The sequence below is a fragment of the Lolium rigidum genome, chromosome 5 (genome assembly GCF_022539505.1).
Source record: "Lolium rigidum isolate FL_2022 chromosome 5, APGP_CSIRO_Lrig_0.1, whole genome shotgun sequence".
NCBI lineage: Eukaryota > Viridiplantae > Streptophyta > Magnoliopsida > Poales > Poaceae > Lolium > Lolium rigidum.
The window spans coordinates 208,381,188-208,392,261 of NC_061512.1; positions in this window are offsets into that span (position 1 = coordinate 208,381,188).

Genomic DNA, 11,074 nt, shown 5'->3' on the forward strand with positions numbered 1-11,074 from the left:
CATGCATTGGAAATGGAAGAACTGTCCGTTTGCGTGGCGGGGAATGTACAAGGGTCACAAAAACGGCTGCACCTTGTGATACTTGAAGCAGTGGCTACCCATGATCTCTGGATTTGGCACTCTTTCTTTGGTATGACTGGATCCAACAATGACATCAACGTCCTAAACTGCTCCCCGATCTTTTCCAAGCTTGTTGAGGGTCATGCTCCCCCGGTGAACTATGTGATCAATGGCCGGCACTACAACAAAGGATACTACCTTGCAGACGGTATCTATCCAAAGTGGGCAACATTTGTGAAGACTATCTCGAAACCCAGCACCCCCAAACTTTGCGAGTTTGTCAAGAAACAAGAAGCTTGCCGAAAAGACGTCGAGCGTGCATTTGGTGTCCTCCAGCAGAGATTTGCTGTCGTCCGGTTTCCCGCTATGACTTGGTCCAAAGATCAGATGTGGGAGGTGATGAATTGCTGTGTGTGCTTACACAACATGATTATTGAAAATGAGCGAAAACATCCGGTTCCTCTGGCTGAGCAACAAGCACCATATGAGAGAGAGGGTCCTCTTGCACAGCCTAATCACCAGGTGCCTCCATCATGGGCCGCCTTCGATCTGGTGGAGATTCGAGACTCTACAATGCATCAGCAGCTGCAAGATGATCTGGTGGAGCACATATGGACGTTCCGAGGCAACGCCGACGCCAACTAGTCTGTCATAATTTTGTTTGAAATATTGTGAAATTTTGTGCTTCATTTGTTTCAGCACTTGGTAAACATTGTACTGATTATCGCCGAATTTGTTTCAGCAATTGATACGTCTCCAACGTATCTATAATTTCTTATGTTCCATGCTAGTTTTATGACAATACCTACATGTTTTATTCATACTTTATATCGTTTTGATGCATTTTCCGGAACTAACCTATTAACAAGATGCCGAAGTGCCGGTTCCTATTTTCTCGCTGTTTTTGGTTTCAGAAATCTTACACAGGAAATATTCTCGGAATTGGACGAAATTAATGCCCACGATCTTATATTTCACGGAAGCTTCCAGAGAGCCAGAGAGGGACCAGAGGGGATACCTGGGGGCCCCACCCCACATGGCGGCGCGGCCAAGGGGGGGGGGGGGCGCCAGCCTATGGGGGGCCACCCCCTGGCTCCTCCGAGGCTGCCCTTCCGCCTATAAAGTCTCTCCGTCGCGAAAACCCTAAAAAGATAAGCCACGGGACGAGAAAAGTTACGCAGCCGCCGCCATCGCGAAGCCAAGTTCGGGGGACAGAAGTCTCTGTTCCGGCACGCCGCCGGGACGGGGAATTGCCCCCAGAAGGCATCTCCATCGACACCACCGCCATCTTCATCGCCATTGTCTGTCTCCTATGATGAGGAGGGAGTAGTTCTCCCCGAGGCTGAGGGCTCTACCGGTAGCTATGTGGTTAATCTCTCTCTCATGTACCTCAATACAATGATCTCATGAGCTGCCTTACATGATTGAGATCCATATGATGAGCTTTGTATCAATATTAATCTATGTGCTACTCTAGTGATGTTATTAAAGTAGTCTATTCCTCCTCCATGATGTAATGTTGACAGTGTGTGCATCATGTAGTACTTGGCGTAGGTTATGATTGTAATCTCTTGTAGATTATGAAGTTAACTATTACTATGATAGTATTGATGCGATCTATTCCCCCTTTCATAGCTATTGTTGACAGTGGGTATGCTATGTTAGTACTCGGTCTAAATTGCAACGGTCTATTATGCTCTAGAGGTTACTTAAATATGAACTCCGAATGTTGTGGAGCTTGTTAACTCCGGCTTGAGGGAGCTCTTGTAGCCCTACACAATGAATGGTGTTTGTTACCCAACAAGAGAGTGTATGTAGCACAAGTGAGGAGAAGTTATTTATTTGTTATGTGATCAATGTTGAGAGTGTCCACTAGTGAAAGTATGATCCCTAGGCCTTATTTCCAAATACTGCAAACATCGCTTGTTTACTTGTTTTATCGCATCTTTACTTCCCGCAATATTACCACCATCTATACCACATGTGTTTTACTATCTCTTCGCCGAACTAGTGCACGTATACATCCGACAAGTGTATTAGGTGTGTTGGGGACACAAGAGACTTCTTGTATCTTAATTGCAGTGGTTGCTTGAGAGGGATATCTCGACCTCTACCTCCCTGAGTTCGATAAACCTTGGGTGATTCACTTAAGGGAAACTTGCTGCTGTTCTACAAACATCTGCTCTTGGAGGCCCAACACTGTCTACAGGAATAGAAGCGTGCGTAGACATCAGCAATTTTCGAACTCTTGCTCGCCGAACTTGTTAAATTTTATGTTGAATTTGTTTGAAATATGTCAAATGATCGAGGTTGGGGGTTTCCTGCCGGGGGGGACGGCTGGAACTTCGGCGCTCCCCAGGCCAAATCTTCCTCCAATCCGGACGAAAATTTCGTCGGATTTGGGCGTGGGGAGCGCCAACGAGTGGGGATGCTCTAATGATGAGCAGTCAAGAGGAGTACGTATTAAGCTGTCTAGGTCAAGCCGGCCAGCGGTGATTCCGTTAATTATAAACCAATCGTTTTGATTCCTTAGAATAAATCAAGTTATGTTTCGTTGTGTCAAAGAAATTTTTTCATGAGGTATGACCTAATATTTTATTTCTATATGATTTAACTACAAAATTTTGATAGGATTAATTTCTATAGGATATGTTTCTATGAATCAACTAGTGTAGAAAAAATTACCATAGGATCTAAATCCTACGCAATTTCTATACGAATCATATGAATCCTACACAATTCATATACATGTTTTTAAGAGTCCATCAATAACCATAGATCGAACCTACCCTAGTTTTACCACACGAAGGTTGGCTATTCACGGATTACTTTATTACTCCGTCCGTTTGTAAAAAAAAGTTCTTAACTTTATCTAGATACGGATATGTAGGTATGTTTCAGTTATAAATTCATTTTTATCTACTCCGTAGAAGAAGTTATTTTAAGAACAGAGGGAGTACATTTTTTTGTATCTGTTGTTTTATTTTCGAGTTATGTCTTTAACTGAGAGTACTAAGTAAAAACCCTCTTGTCCAATTTGGAACCGTATAATTTTATCTATGGTTGTTCTGTCTCAGCAGGACGTGGGCATAGCCCAGTGGTTGGGGTCGCAGTGGCGCACCCCAACGACCAGAGTTCGAATCCTGTCAGGAGCGAATTTCTGAAATTCTCACGCCGAGGTCCCGCTTCTACTATATCATTTAGTGTCTAGTTCCTCCTAGCGCTAATTCATTTTTTTTTTTTTTTTTTTTTTTTATGATCACTTGATAAAAATGTGGAGGAAAGTAGTGAAAATGGCCCGATACTACCGGCCTTTCACCTTTGTCTGACAAGTACTTCCCCTTGAGAACGTGCGCTCTAGCTTGCCGAGGAGACACGCGGTGCTTTGCCGTTTCGGCCGAGGTAGACGCACACGACGGCACGTTGAGCCGTTGACGGCGACCGGGAGAGGTCCCGTGTCCACGAAACTCGAACTTAATCAGATACACCCAGGCAGGATCCGATACTCGGTGCCTTTGCGCCAACGCAGCGTGCGTTTATCTTTGATACGCTGCCTGCCAGGCGAGAGGCGAAAATGTTTGTTTTCTGCTCATCTTTGATGCTACGCTTACCGGCACCCCACAAGTGCAAATAACTTTCGCTGCCGAATTTGACTAGGCAGGGTGTGCCTTTCTCCATAATGCTTAAACCATCTGGGTGTAAGAGTGACACTAGAGTGCTTAATTTATTCTCAAAGGATACCGGTCTTCCTGGCACCGGTGAAAATTTGCGGAACTGAAGCTGAATGGTTTAATCAATAAAATGCGGCTTCTGACTTTTCACCTGGTGCCATATTCACATACGAGCGAGCTGTGATGTCAATTGACATAGCGGGATTTTCTTTTCGAAACAGGGATATCCAAGCTCATCCGGTGGGAGAAGAAAAGACCAAAGTTGTATCCTGTGGGAAGCCATACGGATAACCAATTTTTTTGGGGGTACATCCACCCTTGTTTAAAGTTATATTATTCCCGCATTTTCATATTGATCAGCATAGAGCCGAAACTTCTATGTGAATGCCGGAAGATACAAGCTCGTTAAATGGTCACCATATTCATAGAATATGGGACCGGCGTCGAATCTCGAGTCAACAATTAACCGGTGAAAGTTGCCTCCTTTTCCTGGCACCGTGTTCTCCGCGTATTCTTGCACCCGCTCATCATTACCTCTCTACGATATGTCAATCCATCTGTAACTGATCAATACTCAAAAATGTTCTCATGATTGCGATTATCAACCCACTCCAATTTAGAGAGCTATGAAAGTTTCTCTCATCTTCGCGCACATTGTTTGCCAACTTGTGCCAAAATGACCTCGAGCCGGTCCTACATTCTTTCAGCCATTTGGCATTGATCACTAACCAAATAAACAAGAATCATATCCTATTTCATACTTTGATCACTAACTAAATATGTTTTGTACCAAACTTTTATAGTTATTTAAAATTATCATGCTACAATATTAACGAGTATAATTTATATTACTCTCTCCAACTCTAAAAAAGTTGTTCAATTTTGTCTAGATAAGGATGTATATAGACATATTTTAGTCATAAATACATCCGAATCTAGAAAAAGTTGAGAGCACTTATTTTGCATACGGTTAAACACGTCAATATCGATAATCATAATTCGGTGTTATCATTTGTTATGTATATCATAGGAGAAATATTTGTGCTAAATCTAAATTATATCATGTTTAGCAAAAATGTTATATTTGAATTACCATTCTTGATAGTTAGAAAAAGTGTGTAGTGTGCTTCTATGTTTGTGCATGTGTTAGTGTATATTTCAATATCATTAGATATCATGATAAAGATATCTAAAGTGTAATTTCTATCAAATATCTTAGTAGTAGCTTCTAGTATATTATTTCCTAAGCATATGCATGGAGATTTTACGTATAAACTGCAGGCGAAGTATAATAATAGTTTGACAACTTGTCATGCGCTGTACTTGGTCTTGAGACTATACCGATCGCTGATGAGCATCAAAATGTCACTGATTTAGTTTCATATATACAATATGTTTATTTCATATGCTTGTCTAGATACTTTTTTCATCTTGTATATACAAGACCTTACGGGTTTGTAAAACAAAAAGTCATGCAAACAATTAAAATTTAACACAGATTTCAATAAGATATGCATGAAACTATCGGAGAAGAAGTGGAAGCCCGCTTGCCTCCACCATCTAGCAGCTATCGGATAGAAGCCGCCGCTTTCCTGACCATCGGTGAACTTCCTCGCCGGGACATAGAGTTGAAAGGGGGTGGGGGGGGGGAGGCGAGAATTGGGGCAGTCATCCCAGCAGTGAACGGTTCAAATCAGCAAGAGGTGTTGAAATTTCTCCCGCCGTCTTTTCGGGGATGCGCGTGCTCCTGCCATGACCGATCTTGCACTAGTGGGGCACAACTTTTCCCCTATTCTCCCGATTCGAGCTTAGCTCGCTGGAAACGGTGGAATCGAGTGTGCCTCCGTGCATGCAAAAAGGTGCTTTAAGAAGCATGCGGGTCAAGATTTTGAGACGTGCCTGGCAACTAATCGGCTGATTTTTTACCCGCTGGATAAGAGAAACGGGGCCACAAGCAACCAATCACGCCCGAAGCAAACCATGTATATTGGAAAAATTCTGAAGAATGAACCTCCAAAATTTCTATAGCATTTCTTTGAATCAAAAGATGCCTTGGCTGAGTGGATATCCTTGTGAGGCGAGGCTCTCATGAAGTAGTAGTGGTAGAGGTGCGTGCGACGTGAGTGAGTGAGGTGATAAACTCTGGAGCCTTGTGGTCTTGTGGACTGCGTGTGGAACGAGGCTGCAACTCCGCAAGAACGAAGGGAACGGCATGCTGACATAAAGGACGCGTTTGGTAGCCTGCATTCATTTTGTGCATCACTGACGCGGTGAAAAGAACCTCCGCGTGTTTAAGACGGGCTATAAGCCAGAAAAGCCACGTTGTTTGGTGGTCTGCACAGAGATTTTTTTGATCCCGTAGAGATTTGGACTCTGCCCGTTTGGTAGGTCGGTTTTCAGGCCTAGTAGCAGCCTAGAAAGACGCCACTATTGTTTGGTTGCAACCCAAAATCCGCTTCTGGTTACCTCTTCCCTTCAGTGGTGAGGTTACCAGCGATCGATAACACAAGCAAGAACACAATCATAGACGACACACAACTTAGCATTGATCATAGACGACACAAGTTCACGACACACCATTTTTCAGACGCGATCATAGTTCTGGACACGGCAGACATGATCATAGTTCAACACACTAGACACAAATAACAACTAGCCACGACATGGTACCAGGTTAGTGATGGCGCGTGAAGCACACGTCCGTTGGGAACCCCAAGAGGAAGGTGTGATGCGTACAGCAGCAAGTTTCCCTCAGTAAGAAACCAAGGTTATCGAACCAGTAGGAGATGAAGACCACGTGAAGGTTGTTGGTGGAGGAGTGTAGTACGGCGCAACACCAGGGATTCCGGCGCCAACGTGGAACTTGCACAACACAATCACAATACTTTGCCCCAACTTAACAATGAAGTTGTCAATCTCACCGGCTTGCTGAAAACAAAGGATTAAACGTATGGTGTGGAGAATGATGTTTGCTTGCAATGAACAACAGAGAACAGAGATTACAGTAGATTGTATTTCAGATGTAAAAGAATGGACCGGGGTCCACAGTTCACTAGTGGTGTCTCTCCAATAAGATAAATAGCATGTTGGGTGAACAAATTACAGTTGGGCAATTGACAAATAGAGATGCACATACATATATCATGATGACTACTATGAGATTTAATTAGGGCATTACGACAAATAACATAGATCGCTATCCAGCATGCATCTATGCCTAAAAAGTCCATCTTCGGGTTAGCATCCGCACCCCTTTCAGTATTAAGTTGCAAACAACAGACAATTGCATTAAGTACTGCGCGTAATGTAATCAACACAAATATCCTTAGACAAAGCATCGATGTTTTATCCCTAGTGGAAACAACACATCCACAACCTTAGAACTTTCGGTCACTGTCCCAGATTCAATGGAGGCATGAACCCACTATCGAGCATAAATACTCCCTCTTGGAGTTACAAGTATCAACTTGGCCAGAGCCTCTACTAGCAACGGAGAGCATGCAAGAACATAAACAACACATATATGATAGATTGATAATCAACTTGACATAGTATTCAATATTCATCCGATCCCAACAAACGCAACATGTAGCATTACAAATAGATGATCTTGATCATGATAGGCAGCTCACAAGATCTAAACATGATAGCACAAGAGGAGAAGACAATCATCTAGCTACTGCTATGGACCCATCGTCCAAGGATGAACTACTCACGCATCAGTCCGGAGGCGAGCATGGTGATGTAGAGCCCTCCGGTGATGATTCCCCTCTCCGGCAGGGTGCCGGAGGCGATCTCCTGAATCCCCCGAGATGGGATTGGCGGCGGCGGCGTCTCTGGAACTTTTCTCGTATCGTGGCTCTCGGTGATATGGTTTTCGCGACGGAGAGAATATATAGGCGAAGGGGCAGAGTCGGGAGGCGCCCAAGGGGCCCACCCCATAGGGCGGCGCGCCCAAGGGTGGGGCCGCGCTCCCCTGGGGTGTGGCCGCCTCGTCGCCCCTCTTCGTCTCCTCTTCGGACTTCTGGAAGGCTCCGTGCAAAATAAGACCGTGGGCTTTTGTTTCGTCCAATTCCGAGAATATTTCCTGTGTAGGATTTCTGCAACCAAAAACAGCAGAAAACAGGAACTGGCGTTTCGGCATCTTGTTAATAGGTTAGTGCCGGAAAATGCATAAAAATGATATAAAGTGTATATAAAACGTGTGAGTATTGTCATATAACTAGCATGGAACATAAGAAATTATAGATACGTTTGAGACGTATCAAGCATCCCCAAGCTTAGTTCCTACTCGCCCTCGAGTAGGTAAACGATAACAAGGATAATTTCTGAAGTGACATGCTACTATCATAATCTTGATCAATACTATTGTAAAGCATATGAAGTGAATGAAGTGATTCGAAGCAATAGTAAACATAATGACTAAACAACTGAATCATATAACAAAGACTTTTCATGAATAGTACTTTCAAGACAAGTATCAATAAGTCTTGCATAAGAGTTAACTCATCAAGCAATAGATTCTTAATAGAAGGTTTTGAAGCAACACAAAGGATGATTAAGTTTCAGCAATTGCTTTCAACTTGTAACATGTATATCTCATGGATAATTGTCAACATAAAGCAATATAACAAGTGCAATAGGTAAACATGTAAGAATCAATGTACACAGTTGACACAAGTGTTTGCTTCTAAGATAGAAAGAAGTAGGTAGACTGACTCAACATAAAGTAAAAGAAAGGCCCTTCGCGTAGAGGAAGCATGGATTACTCATGTGCTAGAGCTTTTTATTTTGAAAACATGGAAACAATTTTGTCAATGGTAGTAATAATTCATATGTGTTATGCATAAGACCTCCTATAAGTTGCAAGCCTCATGCATCGAATACCAATAGTGCCCGCACCTTGTCCTAATTAGCTCGGATTTCCATGGATTATTGATGTCTACGGGTGCTTCTATTCTTGTAGACAGTGTTGGGCCTCCAAGAGCAGAGGTTTGTAGAACAGCAGCAAGTTTCCCTTAAGTGGATCACCCAAGGTTTATCGAACTCAGGGAGGAAGAGGTCAAAGATATCCCTCTCAAGCAACCCTGCAATCACGATACAAGAAGTCTCTTGTGTCCCCAACACACCTAATACACTTGTCAGATGTATAGGTGCACTAGATCGGCGAAGAGATAGTGAAATACAAGTAATATGAATGAATATGAGCAGTAGTAACGGCGCCAGAAAAGTGCTTGCTGGCGTGCAGTTGATGGTAGTAATATTGCAGGAAGTAAAGATGCAGTAAAACAGTAAACAAGTGATGATTGCAGTATTTGGAAACAAGGCCTAGGGATCATACTTTCACTAGTGGACACTCTCAACATTGATCACATAAATAAATAAGTTCTCTTCCTTTGTGCTACATATACTCTTGTTTGATAATGAACACCATTCGTTGTGTAGGGCTACAAGAGCACCTCAATGCCGGAGTTAACAAGCTCCACAACATTCGGCATTCATATTTAAGTAACCTTTAAAGCATAATCAGATCTTTGCAATTTAAACCAAGTACTAACATAGCATACACACTTGTCACCTTTACACTATGAAGGGGGAATAAATCACATCAATACTATCATAGTAATAATTAACTCCATAACCTACAAGAGATTATGATCATAACCTATGCCAAGAACTACACGATGCACACACACGTCACCATTACACCGTGAAGGAGGAATAGACTACTTTAATAACATCACAAGAGTAGCACATAGACTGAATAGTGATACAAAGCTCATCATATGGATCTCAATCATGCAAAGCAATTCATGAGATCATTGTATTGGAGTACATAGGAGAGAGATTAACCACATAGCTACCGGTACAGCCCCTTAGCCTCGATGGAGAACTACTCCCTCCTCATGGGAGACAGCGAGCGGTGATGAAGATGGCGGTGGTGTCGATGGAGGAGCCTTCCGGGGGCACTTCCCCGTCCCGGCGGCGTGCCGGGAACGGAGACTCCTGTCCCCAGATCTTGGCTTCGCGATGGCGGCGGCTCTGGAAGGTTTCTCATACCGTGGCTTTTCCGTATCGAGGTTTTAGGTCGAGGAGGCTTAAATAGGCGAAGAGGCGGAGTCGGAGGGCTGACGAGGCGGTGACACAACAGGGGGGCGCGGCCCAGGCCCTGGCCGCGCCACCCTGTCATCTGGTGGCCCACGTGGCCCTCCTCTGGCGGCTCTCGGGTGTTCGGAAGCTTCGTGGAAAAATAGGATGCCGGGCGTTGATTTCGTCCGATTCCGAGAATATTTCCTTACTAGGATTTACGAAACCAAAAACAGCGGAAAACGAGAGCGGCACTTCGGCATCTTATCAATAGGTTAGTTCCGGAAAACGCATAATAATGACATAAAGTGTGAACAAAACATGTAGGTATTGTCATAAAACAAGCATGGAACATAATAAATTATCGATACGTCGGAGACGTATCAGGCAACACCTGAATTTGAGGGAGAGAACTATCCATATACCCAGATGATTATATCGTCATTCCCTCGAAAGAACCCTAAGTTAATATCTCAGACATTCTCCTGGGATATAAACTAATGGGGCAACCATAGTAGTCCCATCCAAGAAGGTAAATTAGAAGTACTATACCTAGTTGATCAAGCTAGAGCTTGATCATGGAAGTGAGAACCTCATTTAATGAGAGATACCTTAGGAAGCCAAACCTTGATCATTATAAATTGAGTAATGATCATAAACCCTAAGAACTTGAGGTAAAGATATTAAGAACAAGTTGATCAAGCCTAACCCATTATCATGCCCTTGAGGTATCACTAGTAGGAAAAGCCTCATCAGTGGCGCACGAAAATTTGATTCTGTGGCACATGGGGGGTGCGCCACAGAAACGTCGCCACAAAAATAAGCTTTACGTAGGCGCATCGGCCGTGCGCCACGAAATTAAGGTTTTTGTGGCGCACTTGGGCCGGTGCGCCACAGAAATAAGTAGTTACGTAGGCGCATGTGATATAAGCTGCGCCACAGAAATAGGTGCGCCACGGAATTATTTTTGGTGCGCCACAGAACTATCTACAGGTATACTCGATTTTGTGCTCCCTGGTGTATTATACAGGTTTTATACTGGTTTTATACACAGTATACAGGTTATATACTGATATAATATAGACAGATATAATATGGACATATATAATCATCACATCATCATCACATTACTTAGAGCCCGATCGAGTTATACATATAGCTCCATACAACTCATAATCCATGCAAATTAAGAAAGTTCTCATCATCTCTAGATACAAACGAAGTGACACCGGCCGCCGCCTACACTAGGATGAAAT